Genomic DNA, 22,762 nt, shown 5'->3' on the forward strand with positions numbered 1-22,762 from the left:
AGTGCTGTGGTTGCTGTGCGCTTGTGGACAGAAACTCAAACAGCACAGTTGTACTGCAAATATTAAATATGGTGCCATGCCCTTTACTGTACCGGTATAGGAATATTCACATTTCTTGCATAGGAATCCAACGTTTAGAATATCATATATTTGTATTATATTTTTTGGTGCACTTTGTTATGCTTTGTTTGAATTTTTTCTATGAACATGCATGTGTTTCCTATTTTATGTTTTTAAGTGTAATTATTTTAACCTGTTTATGATATAGATGGCATTATTCTTGTGGATGTTTTTCTTGCAGTGCCTGCATTGGTACTATGTATTTGCAAAATCAAGTATTTTTACATCAAAGCTCAAACACTTTTTTGGATGAAAGGAAAAGGAAATGTTACTAAAGCTAGGAACAAACTATTTAGGTACCCTTAACATTCTGAGTTTTGTATTTTATTTAGCTTTGTATAAGTTGTTAAAAAGTAAAAACATTTCTCACACTTCAGTGAGCACTAAAGTACACTGTTAAGAGCCCCTAGGAAAAAAATAATATCAGAAGAGACATATATGTTAACTCTACAGATGAATAATATTTTATAAATCTTTCATATATACTTCCTAAGTTTCTTTTGAAATGGCTAAGGCATTGTGAACAGTTGCTGGAGGGGAGGGCAGATTTTTATCAAGAAGACGTCCTGCGCAGCACAAGTGTTCCCCTGTTTGTAAAGTAAGGTATGATCCCATATAAATGTTTGCCACTGTAATTTTGCAGTTTTCTCATGCTTTACGAATGGTTATAATATGCATTTTCTACAGTTTACCATGGTTTGCCGTGTTATTCTTGACAATGCTTACCTATGGTTTACAATGCTTTCACCGCAACACTTTCCATGAAGTGTCTCTAATTACTGTGTATTTACAGAGTAGTTATTTAGTAAATACACGTGCACTTACACATAATGACAATGTTATTATGCATAGTTATAATGTACTTAACGTGTAAATCATTTTGCACAAAAAGAACACAATTGTATCAAAAAATGGTTGGGGTTAGGGTTTGGGTTATATCGTGCACATTGATTTACACATTAAGTACATTGATTGATGGGTATCTAAAGTTCATTCATCTGTCTACAGACAGTAATCATAATCAAATATATAGTATTTTTCTGACCTGTATTTTCTTCTCTTTACAGTGCCAGCAATAATTCATATTCATTCTCACAGTCTTCATATGTAATCTAATTTGACCCATTTTTGTTTAGAAGCGGAATCCCAGGTTCCGGATTTAGATGAGAATATCCAAGTGTTCTATTCTTTGCAGAGATTCCTTTCCCAGCGAGAAAACCTGTGCAAAAATGCAAAAAGTGTAAATAATAAATGTTTAAACAAAAGAACAACAACCTGAAATTTTTCTATTAAAATCTGAATCTGTGGGGAGGAAGGGGAGTTCGGTTTCAGTAGTTTATGTCAGAAAGCAATGTGCTTCCCGTATTACATGCAGTAGGTTTTTGTACGGTATTATATCACTGTGCCACCATAGCTACTGCTGTAGTATCACAGTGATACACTCCATAACAAAAAGCCCTTACCCGCAGTAAACTGGCAGCACTGATTACATTAAACATACCCTTGTTTCTTCAATCTAGTAACGATTGAAAAAGATCAACATTGCTTTTTGTAAAACACAGTTCTACATTACCCATACATAAAATGATAAGGTTTTATGTAAAGGACACCCCATTTGTGTTTGTATCTTAACACTAACTTGTGATCTCCATATTCCAACATCAGCCATATATATATATAGGGAAGTTGGCTTTTATGTTATGGCATGTTAAAATATTTTGTGTTGCATAAAATACATTACAAAACAAAACCTCTTATCAATCGTTGATAAAACTACTAATAATATATTGTTGCACTGCAAACCAAAAGGCTACTTTTTCTGCAATGTTTCTTTTTTGTAACAGTGTACAGTTTCATTATAGGTTTTTTGCAACTTATTGCGTTTAAAACAAAATGGTGTTACTGATCAAGACAAGTGTTTTGTAATCTACCCTTCCTCCTAGTTTAAACTTCCAATTTAAAAATGCAATACAAACCTTCTAAATACATGTTAGGTTAAGAGTTCATTTCTCCGTAGACTTACCCGAGGTGATGGTGATCTGGGTGCCTTGTCCCCAGTAATCGAAGTACTCATAGCTATCACAGTGATTCACTTCATGGAATAATATGGTCATTAACTAACACTCATCGTTGCTAAACTTCTAAACGCTGTTTAAAGCCTAAAGGGACACGCAATGGATATATGATAACACTTTCCATTGAGAATCTCTAATTACTGTGTATTTACATACTAGTTACATAGAAAATACATTTGTCCAGATACTCCATGTAAGGTAATGATTTGGAATTAGAAATGAGAAATTAAATCTTTAGGTTTCTTACCAGATGTCACTGTGACCATGGTTCCTTTCCCCCAGTAATCGAATGCATTGCCATAGCTATCACAGTGCTGTGGTTGCTGTGCGTTTGTGGACAGAAACTCAACCAGCACAGTTGTACAGAAAATATTAAATATGGTGCCATGCCCTTTACTGTACCAGTATAGGAATATTCACATTTCTTGCATAGGAATCCAACGTTTAGAATATCATATGTCTGTATTTTATTTTTTGGTGCACTTTGTTATGCTTTGTTTGAATTTTTTCTATGAACATGCATGTGTTTGCTATTCTATGTTTTTAAGAATAATTATTTTAACCTGTTTATGATATAGATGGCATTATACTTGTGGATGTTTTTCTTGCAGTGCCTGCATTGGTACTATCTATTTGCAAAATCAAATATTTTTAAAGCTCAAACACTTTTTTAGATGAAAGGAAAAGGAAATGTTTCTAAAGCTAGGAACAAACTATTTAGGTACCTTTAATATTCTGAGTTTTGTATTTTATTTAGTTTTGTATAAGTTGTTAAAAAGTAAAAAAAAAATCTTCTCACACTTTAGTGAGCAATAAAGTACGCTGTTAAGAGCCACTAGGACAAAAAATATCAGAAGAGACATATATGTTAACTCTTCAGATGAAGAAAGTTTTATAAATCTTTCATATATACTTACTAAGTTTCTTTTGAAATGGCTAAGGCATTGTGAACAGTTGCTGGAGGGGAGGGCAGACTTTTATCAAGAAGACGTCCTGCGCAGCACAAATGTTCCCCTGTTTGTAAAGTAAGGTATGATCCCATGTAAATGTTTGCCACTGTTATTTTGCAGTTTTCTCATGATTTATGAATGGTTATAATATGCATTTTCTACAGTTTACCCTGGTTTGCCGTGTTATTCTTGACAATGCTTACCTATGCTTTACAATGCTTTCACCGCAACACTTTCCATGAAGTGTCTCTAATTACTGTGTATTTACAGAGTAGTTATTTAGTAAATACATGTGCACTTACACATAATGACAATGTTATTATGCATAGTTATAATGTACTTAATGTGTAAATCATCTTGCACAATAATTACACAATTGTATCAGAAAAGAGTTAGGGTTCGGGGGATCAGGGTTAGGGTTTGGGTTATATCATGCACATTGATTTACACATTAAGTACATTGATTGATGGGTATCTAAAGTTCATTCATTTGTCTACAGATAGTAATCATAATCAAATAAATAGTATTTTTCTGACCTGTAGTTTCTTCTCTTTACAATGCCAGCAATATTTCAAATTCTTTCACACAGTCTTCATATGTAATCTAATTTGACCCATTTTTGTTTAGAAGCAGAATCCCAGGTTCCGGATTTAGATGAGAATATCCAAGTGTTCTATTCTTTGCAGAGATTCCTTTCCCAGCGAGAAAACCTGTGCAAAAATGAAGAAAGTGTAAATAATAAATGTTTAAAGAAAACAACAACAACTATGAATTGTTCTATCAAAATCTGAATCTGTGAGGAGGAAGGGGAGTTCAGTTTCAGTAGTTTATGTCAGAAAGCAATGTGCTTCCCGTATTACATCCAGTAGGTTTTTGTATGGTATTATATCACTGTGCCATCGTAGTTACCGCTGTATCACAGTGATACACTCCATAACAAAAAGCCCTTACCCGCAGTAATCTGGCAGCACTGATTACATTAAACATACCCTTGTTTCTTCAATCTAGTAACGATTGAAAAAGTTCAACATTGCTTTTTGTAAAACACAGTTCTACATTAACCATACATAAAATGATAAGGTTTTTGTGTAAATGAGACACTATTTGTGTATATATATTAACACTAACTTGTGATCACAGTATATATATATATATATATATATATATAGGGAAGTTGGCACTTATATTATCACATTTTTAAATATTTTAAAATAATATATTGTTACACTGCAAGCCAATAGGCTACTTTTTTTAAAATGTTTCTTTTTTGTAACAGTGTACAGTTTAATTATAGTTTTTTTGCAACTTATTGTATTTAAAACAAAATGGTGTTACTGATCAAAACACATGTTTTGTAATCTGCCCTTCCTCCTGGTTTAAACTTCCAATTTAAAAATGCAATACAAACCTTCTGAATACATGCAAGGTTAAGAGTTCATTTCTCTGTAGACTTACCTGAGGAGATGGTGATCTGGGTGCCTTGTCCCCAGTAGTCGAAGTACTCATAGCTATCACAGTGATTCACTTCATGGAATAATATGGTCATTAACTCACACTCATCGTTGCTAAACTTCTAAACACGCAATGGATATATGATAACACTTTCCATTGAGTATCTCTAATTACTGTGTATTTACATAGTAGTTACATAGAAAATACAAGTGTCCTTATACAGAATTGCAATGTTATTATGCATAGTTACAATGTACCTAACTGGTACACAATTGTATCAGAAAAGGGTTAGGGTTACGGTTTGGGTTATATTATGCAAGAAATATATATACATAATAAGTACATTGTAACTATGCATAATAGCATTGTAATTGTGTAAGTAATTAGAGACTCCATGTAAAGTGGTACCGCATATATTGTAGGTGCCTTAAAATAAAATCAACAGTTAAATGAATTTTTTCGGAAGTGGAAATGAGAAAATAAATCTTTAGTTTTCTTACCAGATGTCACTGTGACCATGGTTCTTTTCCCCCAGTAATCGAATGCATTACCATAGCTATTACAGTGCTGTGGTTGCTGTGTGCTTGTGGACAAAAACTCAAATGGCACAGTTGTACAGCAAATATTAAATATGGTGCCATGCCCTTTACTGTACCGGTATTGGAATATTCACATTTCTTGCATAAGAATCCAATGTTTATCTATTTGCAAAATCAAGTATTTTTACATCAAATCTCAAACACTTTTTTAGATGAAAGGAAAAGGAAATGTTACTAAAGCTAGGAACAAACTATTTAGGAACCCTTAATATTTTGAGTTTTGTATTTTATTTAGTTTTGTATAAGTTTTTAAAAAGTAAAAAATCTTCTCACACTTCAGTGAGCACTAAAGTACGCTGTTAAGAGCCCCTAGGAAAAAAAATAATATCAGAAGAGACATATATGTTAACTCTTCAGATGAAGAAAGTTTTATAAATCTTTCATATATACTTACTAAGTTTCTTTTGAAATGGCTAAGGCATTGTGAACACTTGCTGGAGGGGAGGGCAGACTTTTATCAAGAAGACGTCCTGCGCAGCACAAGTGTTCCCCTGTTTGTAAGGTATGATCCCATGTAAATGTTTGCCACTGTAATTTTGCAGTTTTCTCATGCTTTACGAATGGTTATAATATGCATTTTCTACAGTTTACCCTGGTTTGCCATGTTATTCTTGACAATGCTTACCTATGCTTTACAATGCTTTCACGGCAACACTTCCTGTGAAGTGTCTCTAATTACTGGGTATTTACAGAGTAGTTGTTTGGTAAAAACATGTGCACTTACACATAATGACAATGTTATTATGCATAGTTATAATGTACTTAATGTGTAAATCATCTTGCACGATAATTACACAAATGTATCAGAAAAGAGTTAGGGTTAGGGGGATCAGGGTTAGGGTTCGGGCTATATCATGCACATTGATATACACATTAAGTACATTGATTGTTGGGTATCTAAAATTCATTCATTTGTCTACAGACAGTAACCATAATCAAATAAATAGTATTTTTCTGACCTGTAGTTTCTTCTCTTTACAATGCCAGCAATAGTTCAAATTCTTTCACACAATCTTCATATGTAATCTAATTTGACCCATTTTTGTTTAGAAGCAGAATCCCAGGTTCTGGATTTAGATGAGAATATCCAAGTGTTCTATTCTTTGCAGAGATTCCTATCCCAGCGAGAAAACCTGTGCAAAAATGCAAAAAGTGTAAATGATAAATGTTTAAACAAAACAGCAACAACTATGAATGGTTCTATCAAAATCTGAATCTGTGGGGAGGAAGGGGAGTTCAGTTTCAGTAGTTTATGTCAGAAAGCAATGTGCTTCCCGTATTACATGCTGTAGGTTTTTGTATGGTATTATATCACTGTGCCACCAAGTTACCGCTGTATCACAGTGATACACTCCATAACAAAAAGCCCTTACCCGCAGTAATCTGGCAGCACTGATTACATTAAACATACCCTTGTTTTTTCAATCTAGTCACGATTGAAAAAGTTCAACATTGCTTTTTGTAAAACACAGTTCTACATTACCCATACATAAACTTTTAAGGTTTTTGTGTAAAAGAGTCACTATTTGTGTTTATATATTAGCACTAACTTGTGATCTCAATATTCCAACACCGGCCTTGTATAGGGAAGTTGGCGCTTATATTATCGCATTTTAAAATATTTTAAAATAATATATTTTTAAACTGCAAGCCAATAGGCTACTTTTTTAATAATGTTTCTTTTTTGTAACAGTGTACAGTTTAATTATAGCTTTTTTGCAACTTATTGTATTTAAAACAAAATGGTGTTACTGATCAAAACACATTTTTTATAATCTACCCTTCTCCTAGTTTAAACTTCCAATTTAAAAATGCAATACAAACCTTCTGAATACAGGTTAGGTTAAGAGTTCATTTCTCTGTAGACTTACCCGAGGAGACGGTGATCTGGGTGCCTTGTCCCCAGTAGTCGAAGTACTCATATCTATCACAGTGATTTACTTCATGGAATAATATGGTCATTAACTCACACTCATCGTTGCTAAACTTCTAAATGCTGTCTACATGCTAAAGATAACAGATAATAGTTTAGAATGCACTTACCAGAAGTGACGGTGACCTGAGTGCCTTTACCCCAGTAATTAAAGTACCAGTTATCACAATGTGGAGTTCCTGTTGCTGACTGGCACATAAAGTAAGACAAGCTACATTCCGAAATAGCATTTAATATTCATGATCACTGCTGCTTTCTCAGTGTGAAATAAATAGAAAAAACTTGACACACTTCAGTGAGCACTAAAGTACGGTATGAAGAGCACCTAGGGAAAAACAATATCCCAAGAGACAGAGAAATCTATTGTTATCTCTTCACATGAAGAATCTTTATAAATCATTCATAAATACGTACTAAGTTTCTTTTGAAATGGCTAATGCCTTGTGAACACTTGCTGGAGGGGAGTTCAGACATTTATCATTAAGATGTCCTGCACAGCACAAGTGTTCCCCTGTTTGTAAAGTAAGGTATGATCCCATTTAAAAGTTTGCCACTGTAATTCTGCAGTTTTCTCATGCTTTTCCAATGGTTATAACATGTATTTACCACAGTTTACCCTGGTTTGCCATGTTATTGTTGACAATGCTTACCTATGCTTTACAATGCTTTCACGGCAACATTTTCCATGAAATGTCTTTAATTACTGTGTATTTACAGAGTAGTTATTTAGTAAATACACGTGCACTTACACATAATGACAATGTTATTATGCATAGTTATAATGTACTTAATGTGTAAATCATTTTGCACAATAAGTATACAATTGTATCAGAAAAGGGTTAGGGTTCGGGTTATATCGTGCACATTCTTTAACACTTTAAGTACATTGATTGTTGGGTATCTAAAGTTCATTCATCTGTCTACATACAATAATCATAATCAAATAAATAGTATTTTTCTAACCTGTAGTTTTTTCTCTTTACAATGCCAGCAATAATTGATATTCTTTCTCACAGTCTTCATATGTAATCTAATTTGACCTGTTTTTGTTTAGAAGCAGAATCCCAGGTTCCGGATTTAGATGAGAATATCCAGGTGTTCTATTCTTTGCAGAGATTCCTATCCCAGCGAGAAAACCTGTGCAAAAATGAAGAAAGTGTAAATAATAAATGTTTAAAGAAAACAACAACAACTTGAAATTTTTCTATTAAAATCTGAATCTGTGGGGAGGAAGGGGAGTTCAGTTTCAGTAGTTTATGTCAGAAAGCAATGTGCTTCCCGTATTACATGCAGTAGGTTTTTGTACGGTATTATATCACTGTGCCACCGTAGCTACTGTAGTATCACAGTGATACACTCCATAACAAAAAGCCCTTACCCGCAGTAATCTGGCAGCACTGATTACATTAAACATACCGTTGTTTCTTCAATCTAGTAACGACTGAAAAAGTTCAACATTGCTTTTTGTAAAATATAGTTCTACATTACCCAGACATAAAATGTTAAGGTTTTATGTAAAAGACACCCCATTTGTGTTTGTATCTTAACACTAACTTGTGATCCCCATATTCCAACACCGGTCTTATATATATATAGGGAAGTTGGTGCTTACATTATCAAATATTAAAATATTTTAAAATAATATATTGTTGCACTGCAAAGCAATAGGCTTCTTTTTCTATAATGTTTCTTTTTTGTAACAGTGTACAGTTTTATAATCTACCCTTCATCCTAGTTTAAACTTCCAATTATAAAATGCAATACAAGTCTTTTGAATACATGTTAGGTTAAGAGTTCATTTCTCCGTAGACTTACTCGCCTTGTCCCCAGTAATCGAAGTACTCATATATATAACAGTGATTCACTTCATGGAATAATATGATCATTAACTCACACACATCGTTGCTACACTTCTACACACTGTCTAAATGCTAGAGGGACACACAATGCATATATGATAACACCTTATATTGAGTATCTCTAATTACTGTGTATTTACATTCTAATTACATAGAAAATACATGTGTCCTTACACACAATTGCAATGTTATTATGCATCATTACAATGTACTTAAGGGTTACACAATTTTATCAGAAAAAGGGTTAGGGTTACGGTTTGGGTTATATTATGCAATAAATATATACACATTAAGTACATTGTAACTATGCATAATAACATTGTTATTATGTGTAATTAATTAGAGACTCCATGTAAAGTGTTACCGCATATATCGTAGTTGCTTTAAAATAAAATTCATATTTAAATGAATGTTTCGGAACTGGAAATGAGAAAATAAATCTTTAGGTTTCTTACCAGATGTCACTGTGACCACGGTTCCTTTCCCCCAGTAATCGAATGCATAGCCATAGCTATCACAGTGCTGTGGTTGCTGTGCACTTGTGGACAGAAACTCAAACAGCACAGTTGTACAGCAAATATTAAATATGGTGCCATGCCCTTTTCTGTACCAGTATAGGAATATTCACATTCACATATTCACATTCACATTCACATAGGAATGCAACGTTTAGAATATCATATATTTGTATTTTATTTTTTGGTGTACTTTGTTATGCTTTGTTTGAATTTTTTCTATGAACATGCATGTGTTTGCTATTCTATGTTTTTAAGTATAATTATTTTAACCTGTTCATTATATAGATGGCATTATACTTGTAGATGTTTTTCTTGCAGTGCCTGCATTGGTACTATCTATTTGCAAAATTAAGTATTTTTACATCAAAGCGCAAACACATTTTTTTTTATGAAAGGAAAAGAAAATGTTACTAAAGGTAGTAACACACTATTTAGGTAGCCTTAATATTCTGAGTTGATTTTATTTAGTCTTGTATCCATTTTTCATTTCACAAAAGTGTACTAATTTAAGTTTGGCATAAAGACCTCACATTAATAATAATAATAATAATAATAATAATAATAATAATAATAATAATAATAATAATAGTTTAGAATGCACTTACCAGAAGTGACGGTGACCTGAGTGCCTTTACCCCAGTAATCAAAGTACCAGTTATCACAATGTGGAGTTCCTGTTGCTGACTGGCACATAAAGTAAGACAAGCTACATTCTGAAATAGCATTTAATAATCATGATCACTGCTGCTTTCTCAGTGTGAAATTAAAAAAAAAAATTGACACACTTCAGTGAGCACTAAAGTACTGTATTAAGAGCTCCTAGGAAAAAATAATATCCCAAGAGAGAGAGAAATCTATTGTTATCTCTTCACAAGAAGAATCTTTATAAATCTTTCATAAATACGTATTAAGTTTCTTTTGAAATGTCTAAAGCCTTGTGAACACTTGCTGGAGGGGAGGGCAGACTTTTATCATTAAGATGTCCTGCACAGCACAAGTGTTCCTCTGTTTGTAAAGTAAGGTATGATCCCATTTAAAAGTTTGCCACTGTAATTCTGCAGTTTTCTCATGCTTTTCCAATGGTTATAACATGCATTTACCACAGTTTACCCTGGTTTGCCATGTTATTGTTGACAATGCCTACCTATGCTTTACAATGCTTTCAGAGCAACACTCCATTTAATGTGTATTTACAGAGTAGTTATTTAGTAAATACACGTGCACTTACACATAATGACAATGTTATTATGCATAGTTATAATGTACTTAATGTGTAAATCATTTTGCACAATAAGTATACAATTGTATTAGAAAAGGGTTAGGGTTCGGGTTATATCGTGCACATTGATTTACACATTAAGTACATTGATTGATGGGTATCTAAAGTTCATTCATTTGTCTACAGACAGTAATCTTAATCAAATAAATAGTATTTTTCTGACCTGTAGTTTCTTCTCTTTACAATGCCAGCAATAATTTATATTCTGTCTCACAGCCTTCATAAGTAATCTAATTTGACCCATTTTTGTTTAGAAGCAGAATCCCAGGTTCTGGATTTAGATGAGAATATCCAAGTGTTCTATTCTTTGCAGAGATTCCTATCCCAGCTAGAAGACCTGTGCAAAAATGTAAAAAGTGTAAATAATAAATATTTAAACAAAAGAACAACAACTATGAATTATTCTATCAAACTCTGAATCTGTGGGGAGGAAGGGGAGTTCAGTTTCAGTAGTTTATGTCAGAAAGCAATTTGCTTCCCGTATTACATGCTGTAGGTTTTTGTACGGTATTATATCACTGTGCCACCCCACCCGCTACTGTATCACAGTGATACACTCAATAACAAAAAGCCCTTACCCGCAGTAATCTGGCAGCACCGATTACATTAAACATACCCTTGTTTCTTCAATCTAGTAACGATTGAAAAAGTTCAACATTGCTTTTTGTAAAACATAATTCTACATTACCCATACATAAACTGTTAAGGTTTTATGTAAAGGACACCCCATTTGTGTTTGTATCTTAACAATAACTTGTGATCTCCATATTCCAACATCAGCCTTATATATATATATATATATATATATATATATATATATAGAGAGAGAGAGAGAGAGAGAGAGAGAGAGAGAGAGAGAGAGAGAGAGAGAGTTGGCTCTTATAGATTGTTAAAATATTTTGTGTTTAATAAAATACATTACAAAACAAAACCTCTTATCAATCGTTGGTAAAACTACTAATAATATATTGTTACACTGCAAACCAAAAGGCTACTTTTTCTATAATGTTTCTTTTTTTGTAACAGTCTACAGTTTAATTATAGTTTTTTTTTGCAACTTATTGCGTTTAAAACAAAATGCTGTTACTGATCAAGACACGTGTTTTATAATCTACACTTCCTCCTAGTTTAAACTTCCAATTTAAAAATGCAATACAAACCTTCTGAATACATGTAAGGTTAAGAGTTCATTTCTCTGTAGTCTTACCCGAGTAGACGGTTATCTGGGTGCCTTGTACCTAGTAATCGAAGTACTCATAGCTATCACAGTGATTCACTTCATGGAATAATATGGTCATTAACTCACAGTCATCGTTGCTACACTTCTAAACGCTGTCTAAATGCTAAAGGGACACACAATGGATATATGATAACACTTTCCTTTGAGAATCTATAATTACTGTGTATTTACATAATAGTTACATAGAAAATACACGTGTCCAGATACTCCATGTAAGGTGTTACCGCATATATCGTAGGTGCTATAAAATAAAATTAACAGTTAAATTAATGTTTTGGAATTAGAAATGAGAAAATAAATCTTTAGGTTTCTTACCAGATGTCACTGTGGCCATGGTTCCTTTCCCCCAGTAATCAAATGCAGAGCCATAGCTATCACAGTGCTGTGATTACTGTGCGCTTGTGGACAGAAACTCAAACGGCACAGTTGTACAGAAAATATTAAATATGGTGCCATGCCCTTTACTGTACCAGTATAGGAATATTCACATTTCTTGCATAGGAATCCAACGTTTAGAAGATCATATGTCTGTATTTTATTTTTTGGTGCACTTTGTTATGCTTTGTTTGAATTTTTTCTATGAACATGCATGTGTTTGCTATTCTATGTTTTTAAGTATAATTATTTTAACCTGTTTATGATATAGATGGCTTTATACTTGTAGATGTTTTTCTTGCAGTGCCTGCATTGGTATCTATTTGCAAAATCAAATATTTTTACATCAAAGCTCAAACACTTTTTTAGATGAAAGTAAAAGAAAATTTTACTAAAGCTAGGAACAAACTATTTAGGTACCCTTAATATTCTGAGTTTTGTATTTTATTTAGTTATGTATAAGTTGTTAAAAAGAGCCCCTAGGAAAAAAATAATATCAGAACAGACATATATGTTAACTCTTCAGATGAAGAAAGTTTTATAAATCTTTCATATATACTTACTAAGTTTCTTTTGAAATGGCTAAGGCATTGTGAACAGTTGCTGGAGGAGAGGGCAGACTTTTATCATTAAGATTTCCTGCGCAGCACAAGTGTTCCCCTGTTTGTAAAGTAAGGTATGATCCCATATAAATGTTTGCCACTGTAATTTTGCAGTTTTCTCATCCTTTTACAGTGGTTATAATATGCATTTACCACAGTTTATCCTGGTTTGCCATGTTATTCTTGACAATGCATACCTATGCTTTACAATGCTTTCATGGCAACACTTTCCATGAAGTGTCTCTAATTACTGTTTATTTACACAGTATTTATTTAGTAATTACATGCGCACTTACACATAATTACAATGTTATTATGCATATTTATAATGTATTAAACGTGTAAATCATTTTGCACAATAAGTACACAATTGTTTCAGAAAAGGGTTAGGGTTAGGGGGATCAGAGTTAAGGTTTGGGTTATATCGTGCACATTGATTTACAGGGTTACGGTTCGGGTTATATCGTGCACATTGATTTACACATTAAGTACATTGATTGTTGGGTATCTAAAGTTCATTCATTTGTCTACACACAGTAATCATAATCAAATAAATAGTATGTTTCTGATCTGTAGTTTCTTCTCTTTACAATGCCAGCAAAAATTCAAATTCTTTCACACAGTCTTCATATGTAATATAATTTGACCCATTTTTGTTTAGAAGCAGAATCCCAGGTTCCGGATTTAGATGAGAATATCCAAGTGTTCTATTCTTTGCAGAGATTCCTATCCCAGTCAGAAAACCTGTGCAAAAATGCAAAAAGTGTAAATGATAAATGTTTAAACAAAATAGCAAGAACTGTGAATGGTTCTATCAAAATCTGAATCTGTGGGGAGGAAGGGGAGTTCAGTTTCAGTAGTTTATGTCAGAAAGCAATGTGCTTCCCGTATTACCAGCAGTAGGTTTTTGTACGGCATTATATCACTGTGCCACTGTAGCTACTCCCAGTGTATCACAGTGACACACTCCATAACAAAAAGCCCTTACCCGCAGTAAACTGACAGCACTGATTACATTAAACATACCCTTGTTTCTTCAATCTAGTAACAACTGAAAAAGATCAACATTGCTTTTTGTAAAACAAAGTTCTACATTACCCAGACATAAAATGTTAAGGTTTTGTCTAAAAGACACCCCATTTGTGTTTGTATCTTAACACTAACTTGTGATCTCCATATTCCAACATCAGCCTTATATATATATATATATATATATATATATATATATATATATATATATAGAGAGAGAGAGAGAAAGAGAGAGAGAGAGAGAGAGAGAGAGAGAGAGAAAGAGAGAGAGAGAGAGAGAGAGAGAGAGAGAGAGAAAGTTGGTGCTTATATTATAGCATGTTAAAATATTTTGTGTTGAATAAAATATGTTACAAAACAAAACCTCCTATCAATCATTAGTAAAACTACTAATAATATATTGTTACACTGCAAACCAAAAAGGCTAGTTTTTCTGTTATGTTTCTTTTTTGTAACAGTGTACAGTTTCATTATAGGTTTTTTGCAACTTATTGTGTTTAAAACTAAATGGTGTTACTGATCAAGACACATGTTTTATAATCTACCCTTTTCCTTGTTTAAACTTCCAATTGAAAAATGCAATACAAATCTTCTGAATACATGTTAGGTTAAGAGTCTAAATGTCTAAAAGCTAAAGGGACACACAATGCATATATGATAACACTTTACATTAAGTATCTCTAATTACTGTGTATTTACATAGTAGTTACATAGAAAATACATGTGTCCTAACACATAATTGCAATGTTATTATGCATTGTTACAATGTACCTAACGGGTACACAATTGTATCAGAAAAGTGATAGGGTTACGGTTAGGATTATATTATGCAAGAAATATATACACATTAAGTACATTGTAACTATGCATTATAACATTTCTAATTATGTGTAAGTAATTATTATTATTTTATTTTTTTATTTATTTCTTTAGTAATTAGATACTCCATGTAAAGTGTTACTGCATATATCGTAGGTGCTTTAAAATAAAATGAACAGTTAAATGAATGTTTTGGAAGTGGAAATGAGAAAAAAAATCCTTAGGTTTCTTACCAGATGTCACTGTGACCATGGTTCCTTTCCACCAGTAATCGAATGCATAGCCATAGCTAACACAGTGCTGTGGTTGCTGTGCACTTGTGGACAGAAACTCAAACAGCACAGTTGTACAGCAGATATTAAATATGGTGCCGTGCCCTTTACTGTACCGGTATTGGAATATTCACATTTCTTGCATAGGAATCCAACGTTTAGAAGATCATAAGTTTCTATTATATTTTTTGGTGCACTTTGTTTTGTTTTCTTTGAATTTTTTCTATGAACATAGATGTGTTTGTTATGTTTTTAAGTGTAATTATTTTAACCTGTTTATGATATAGATGGCATTATACTTGGGGATGTTTTTCTTGCAGTGCCTGCATTGGTACTATGTATTTGCAAAATCAAATATTTTTATATCAAAGCTCAAACACTTTTTTAGATAAAAAAGGAAATGTTACTAAAGCTAGGAACAAACTATTTAGGTACCTTTAATATTCAGAGTTTTGTATTTTATTTAGTTTTGTATAAGTTGTTAAAAAGTAAAAAAAAAAAAAAAACTTCTCACACCAGTGAGAACTAAAGTATGCTGTTAAGAGCCCCTAGGAAAAAAAATAATATCCGAAGAGACATATATGTTAACTCTACAGATGAATAATATTTTATAAATCTTTCATATATACTTACTAAGTTTCTTTTGAAATGGCTAAGACATTGTGAACACTTGCTGGAGGGGAGGGCAGACTTTTATCATTAAGATGTCCTGCGCAGCACAAGTGTTCCCCTGTTTGTAAAGTAAGGTATGATCCCATATAAAAGTTTGCCACTGTAATTTTGCAGTTTTCTCATGCTTTACGAATGGTTATAACATGCACTTACCACAGTTTACCCGGGTGTGCCATGTTATTCTTGACAATGCTTACCTATGCTTTACAATGCTTTCAGGGCAACACTTTCCATGAAGTGTCTCTAATTACTCTGCATTTACAGAATAGTTGTTTAGTAAATACATGTGCACTTACACATAATGACAATGTTATTATGCATAGTTATAATGTACTTAACATGTAAATCATTTTGCACAATAAATACACAATTGTATCAGAAAAGAGTTAGGGTTCGGGGGATCAGGGTTAGGGTTCAGGTTATATCGTGCACATTGATTTACGCATTAAGTACATTGATTGTTGGGTATCTAAAATTCATTAATCTGTCTACAGACAGTAATCTTAATCAAATAAATAGTATTTTTCTGACCTGCAGTTTCTTCTCTTTACAATGCTAGCAAAAATTCATATTATTTCTCACAGTCTTCATATGTAATCTAATTTGACCCATTTTTGTTTAGAAGCTGAATCCCAGGTTCCAGATTTAGATGAGAATATCCAAGTGTTCTATTCTTTGCAGAGATTCCTATCCCAGCGGGAAAACCTGTGCAAAAATGCAAAAAGTGTAAATAATGAATGTTTAAACAAAAGAACAGCAACTTGAAATTTTTCTATTGAAAATCTAAATCTGTGGGGAGGAAGAGGAGTTCAGTTTCAGTAGTTTATGTCAGAAAGCAATGTGCTTCCCGTATTACATGCAGTAGGTTTTTGTACGGCATTATATCACTGTGCCTATGTAGCTACTGTAGTATCACAGTGATACACTCCCTAACAAAAAGCCCTTACCCGCAGTGATCTGACAGGTATATTGTTGCACTGCAAACCAATAGGCTACTTTTTCTATAATGTTTCTTTTTTGTAACAGTGTACAGTTTTATAATCTACCCTTCCTCCTAGTTTAAACTTCCAATTTAAAAATGCAATACAAGTCTTTTGAATACATGTTAGGTTAAGAGTTCATTTCTCCGTAGACTTACTCGAGGTGATGGTGATCTGGGTGCCTTGTCCCCAGTAATCGAAGTACTCATATCTATCACAGTGATTCACTTCATTGAATAATATGATCATTAACTCACACTCATCGTTGCTACAATTCTACACGCTGTCTAAATGCTAAAGGGGCACGCAATGCATATATGATAACACTTTACATTAAGTATCTCTAATTACTGTGTATTTACATAGTAGTTACATAGAAAATACATGTGTCCTTACAAATAATTGCAATGTTATTATGCATCGTTACAATGTACCTAACGGGTACCCAATTGTATCAGAAAAGGGTTAGGGTTACGGTTAGGATTATATTATGCAAGAAATATATACACATTAAGTACATTGTAACTATGCATTATAACATTGTAATTATGTGTAAGAAATTAGGGACTCCATGTAAAGTGTTAACGAATATATCGTAGGTGTAAAATAAAAATAACACTTAAATGATTGTTTCGGAACTGGAAATGAGAAAATAAATCTTTAGGTTTCTTACCAGATGTCACTGTGACCATGGTTCCTTTCCCCCAGTAATCAAAGTCATAGCCATAGCTATCACAGTGCTGTGGTTGCTGTGCACTTGTGGACAAAAACTCAAACAGCACAGTTGTATAGCAAATATTAAATATGATGACATGCCCTTTATTGGACTATTGTAATGGAATGCAACTTTTAGAATATCATATGTTTGTATTTTTTTTTGGTGCACTTTGTTATGCTTTGTTTGAATTTTTTCTATGAACATGCATGTGTTTGCTATTCTATGTTTTTAAGTATAATTATTTTAACCTGTTCATGATATAGATGGCATTATACTTGTGGATGTTTTTCTTGCAGTGCCTGCATTGGTACTATCTATTTGCAAAATCAAGTAATTTTACATCAAAGCTCAAACACTTTTTTGATGAAAGTAAAAGAAAATGTTATTTAAGCTTGGAACAAACTATTTAGGTACCCTTAATATTCTGAGTTTTGTATTTTATTTAGAGTTGTATAAGTTGTATAATATGCATTTACTATAGTTTACTCTGGTTTGCCATGTTATTCTTGACAGTGCTTACCTATGCTTTACAATGCTTAGGTCGGCCAGGGTGTCCTCGGCTCACCGCGCACCAGTGACCCCTGTAGTCTCGCCGGCTCGCCTGCGGGCTTGCCTGTAAGCTGTCCGAGAGGTGCGTTGTCCTCCGACGCTGTAGCTCTTGGGTGGCTGCATGGTGAGTCCATAGTGTGAAAAAAAGGGTCGGCTGACAGCACATGCTTCGGAAGACAGCGTGTGTTCATCTTCGCCCTCCCGAGTCAGCGCAGGAGTGGTAGCGGTGAGCTGAGCTTCAAAATAATAATTGGCCATTCCAAATTGGGAGAAAATAATAAAAATAATTGGCAACGACTAAATTTATATAAAAAAAAAAAATCAGTATAATTACTGCATGTTGATTGGCCGTGCAACGTGAAAACAGCCTCATGGAGTAATTATTATTTTCTTAAGTGAGGAGAAACTATCTGAATCTTTGATCGGCCATTGCTGCACATGAATTTGAAGGCAAAATCCATGTCAGTGTCCACCATAAATTACATAGTTCATAAATATTAGAAACAATCCTTGCAAGAATTTGAGCGAAAGTTTCTAAAATGGCAAGTGGATCAGCACAGCAGCTTCAGATTTGGTAAGCAAGTCCAAATCAGGATACAGATGCAGGTGTGCTTTACGCTTTCCAAACACCAGTCCAACTTGCAAGGCAATGTTATGTATAGTGATCAAAGTTTTGTTGTGATCCTAGTATTTTCTGTTATGAGGACTGTAATTATTAATTCTGGGACACGTTAAGACAGGTCAGGTGTTTCAGCTCACCTCTCAAATGAATTGATTTTATTGAACATGTAAAGTGAGTGTGAATTGCGTGAACTGTCGCTAAAGGAATCTAATTGTTTTGCTTATTACTTACCAAATGCACACACCTGTCCGGGGCTGGAATTACTTCCTGTGAGGATCGTTTCCATCAGTCAGACCTCTACAGCTTGCTGATTTGCTGTATTTATCTGATTGGGGCGGGACTGTGTGAAGCAGGAAGAAATATTAAATAAATAGAAACTTAACCACAAGGTTAAGGTGAGTGCAAAATTCTCTAAGGAATTGCACTATTTTGATAGATATTGTTTACCATATAACATTTGAACTAATACGATTTTAATACATGTTATGATCCTCTCCCGATAGAATCGCCACCGCAATTAATCAATTCAACACATTTATTGAAGCCGCTCATGCACTTCACACCCACGTTTTGATTTAAAATTGATTTATTTGTGAGTTAAAAAAAACCCTGACCTGTATTAAAGTGTCTCGGAATTATGGGGCCAGTTGGTAAACCTAACTGTAATAAACAAAACCAAAACGGTGATTTTTGATGCCCCCTTTTCTACAAATTCTTGAAGAGTTTATTTAAGTTACGTTTGAGTTTTCATTTGCGTGTACATCAAAATAAAGGCAAAATTAAACCACAGTAATGATATTACTTAATGAAAACGTCTGTCTTGTCACTTTACTTATGGCGTAGGATCCACAATGCCAGGGATAAAAAAAACAAAACAAAACCGATGTCTACTTTTATACTTTTTCTTCATGAAATACACTCATCTTTTTCTGGAATAGATCACGGTAATTAATCTACCCGTAACCACAACAGAGAATCACACAGCATATATTACTGTAGGATAAATAATAATTGTGTGTGCAGAGATATATGTTCTAATCCAAGCCTGTCATTGTAGCATGGCCAGGTCCTGCTGTAAGTGAGTACCCAGAGTCTGGAAAGCATGGGGATGATTTCAGAGAAAAATATGGAAATTAAAACGACCAAATCAAATACATCATTTTTTTTAAGTGTAGTGCCTGGTACATTAAAAATTAGAGAGGTATTTCAGCCCCTCTTTTGTATTGTTTAACGTGGACCTTTTTGTATATTTGATCATAGCACAGCTGTTTTTTGATTTAAAAATATGTTTTATAACATCATCCTTTTTTTAGGATATCTTGAAACAAAACTCCCTCTCCACAGCAGTTCCTGCGTAGTGTAATATTTCTTAATGCTAGACAATTAAGGTTTAACTTAAGTGTTAAATTACTGACTGAGTGATACAAGCAAAGGTTGCAGTATTTTCAGATTCCTTGTTTATGGTGAATTGGCTTATTTTGTATTCATAATTGTTTTGTGTACCAAGACAGTGTTAGGGCTCTGGACTGGAGGGTCGTGGGTTCAATCCCTGGTAGGGGACACTGCTGCTGTACCCTTGAGCAAGGTACATTACCTAGATTTCTCCAGTAAAAACCCAACTGTATAAATGGGTAATTGTATGTAAAAATAATGTGATATCTTGTAACAATTGTAAGTCGCCCTGGATAAGGGTGTCTGCTAAAAAATAAATAAATAAATAAATAAATAATAATAATAATAATAATAATAATAATAATAATAATAATAATAATTCATAAAACTGACTGAGTATTTATTCATTACATCCAGCTACCTGCACTTTTTTTGTTGAGAATTTCACCCCTGGGGTTAGGGTTACATCATGCAAATAGATGTACACATTAAGTACATTGTAACCATGCATGATAACATTGTAATGATGTGTAAGTGCACATGTATTTACTAAGTAACTACTCTGTAAATACACAGTAATTAGAGACACTTCATGGAAAGAGTTACCCAATGTTGGTCAATATTCTTGATATATTAAATGCATAACAATTCATACATTCCTTTTTGACACAAGAGCCCAATTTTCTGAATTGACATGCGTTGACCTGTCTGGCATTGTCAGCATTGCAGAGCCAGTAAAGAAAGTTTCTCAGAGCTGCGTCTGTTGTTTTGAAACAATGCTATCAGAAGTCTGTTGCAGGAAGGAAGGGGAAGTCGTGCACAGCAGAAAGCAGCAGAGTTCTACTGAGCAGCATTGCACGCAGTAGGATTTTGCACGGTTAATTATCACTGTGCCATCCACTGTCATTCTGTAATTGTGAGGATGGAAGTGGATACATTAACAATAAAATGTATTTACCAGTGTCTCCAATTATTGTGTATTTACATAGTAGTTACTTAGTAAATATGTGTGTCCTTACACATACTTAGGGCCTCATTTACTAAGCGGCGGTAATTTGGCCAGAATTGCGGGAGGAATACTGAGATGGCTGTGGATGGTATTTCCCAAAGTGTCACGTCCTATTTACTAACTAATTAGAAGCAAAAATACTAATCGGAAAAAAATTCTAATTCCCATACAAATTGTGGGTGGCAACAGGTCTGAAGTTGCGTACAGTATTTATTCTATTGACAGCAGGTGAAGGAGCTTACTTACTGGTGGCGGCAGGGATACAAATATGAGAGATTCATCAAGATTCACTGTTACAACGTAACCTTTGTTTAATTACAACTGTGATGAATCTTGTAACATTGTGTCAAACAGTTGAAATTTGCTTCCAACACTGTTTGATCAATAAAGGTATTTAAAGATCAGTTGGGTAAGTTTTATCACGTGCATCATTTGGAACTTCGGAACCCAGTGTTCCGGGCGGTTTTATGAATGAAGATTGGTTTAGGCTGTTTTTTTGTCAGCACTATGGTGCAGTGGTTAAAGAAAAGGGCTTGTAACCAGGAGGTCCCCGGTTTAAATCCCACCACAGCCACTGACTCATTGTGTGACCATGAGCAAGTCACTTAACCTCTTAACCTCCTTGTGCTCCATCTTTCGGGTGAGATGTAGTTGTAAGTGACTCTGCAGCTGATGCATAGTTCACACACCCTAGTCTCTGTAAGTCGCCTTGGATAAAGGCATCTGCTAAATAAACAAATAATAAACTAAGAAGAAGAAGAAGAAGAAGAAGAAGAAGAAGAAGAAGAAGAAGAAGAAGAAGAAGAAGAAGAAGAAGAAGTTATTTATTAGATATTTGCATAATAACATTGCAATGATGTGTAAGTACACACGTATTTACTTGTCTGTGGTACTTGATAATTTTTGAAGAAGCAGAGTTGACCTGGATGACAGAAGCAACTGCACAATGCGTGTATCAATGCCCCGGAAGCAGCTTGTTACAGATGCTTCCATCTAAGTCGGCCCAAATGTTGATTAGAGTATTTTTTTATCCCTGCTGCAATCTGCCTCATGGTGTGTCTCAATCAACAAAAATATGGCTAAACTGAATAAAATTAAATGACTCTCAAGTACCTTGCGAACGCCCATCATGCATTGTGTCTCCTACCTGGGTCAAAGTGTATCGACCCACATCCTGAGGATGAACCCGGGTACGACCGGGGTACGTGGTTTCAGACTAGCGTGGGATTGTGACTCGGGTAGGCGCGCCAGTGTGAAAGGGGCGACAGATTGCTAGCAGAGGTGAAAAGCAAAGGGCTGTCATATCCAATCAAATGTACAGAGTAAAATCCTCAACATTTAAAGTGTTTCTCAAGGCCTGAAAGAAGATGAACAGCTACTTGTTTCACAGTTTCAAGTTCTAGTTCATCATCCTCCAAGAACTGCGCCACAATTGGAAACAATTCTATATTGCCCCCTTCCAGCTGCTCCTTCCAGCGGTCAAGTTTCTTCAGGAAACTCATCAAGTTGCAAGGCATGTTTGGAGCTCTGATTACCTTGTTCGATCAGTTTATGTCATTGGCAATATCATCAATGCGCTGTGCAACGGTATCTTTGACAACAGAATAGCTTGAAGTGAGCAAATGTGCCCCAGTGCAATAATGCATTTCTCCCACTGTGTGTGGCTTTTTATTCTACATTTAGCAATAAGGCAGGCA

The 22,762-nt window shown here is 34.1% G+C and overlaps 1 long non-coding RNA gene across 1 annotated transcript; it reads right to left on the reverse strand.

Moving 5' to 3' along the window:
- Window positions 1–472: 472 nt before the first annotated feature.
- Window positions 473–7,443, reverse strand: LOC131723293 (uncharacterized). Its single transcript, XR_009320212.1, has 7 exons — window positions 7,241–7,443; window positions 6,157–6,330; window positions 5,592–5,688; window positions 3,683–3,856; window positions 3,113–3,209; window positions 1,166–1,339; window positions 473–707 (listed from the first exon to the last, which is right to left on the reverse strand). It is a non-coding gene; the product is annotated as an uncharacterized LOC131723293 (long non-coding RNA).
- Window positions 7,444–22,762: the final 15,319 nt, after the last annotated feature.

The sequence above is a fragment of the Acipenser ruthenus genome, chromosome 54 (assembly GCF_902713425.1).
Source record: "Acipenser ruthenus chromosome 54, fAciRut3.2 maternal haplotype, whole genome shotgun sequence".
Classification (NCBI taxonomy): domain Eukaryota; kingdom Metazoa; phylum Chordata; class Actinopteri; order Acipenseriformes; family Acipenseridae; genus Acipenser; species Acipenser ruthenus.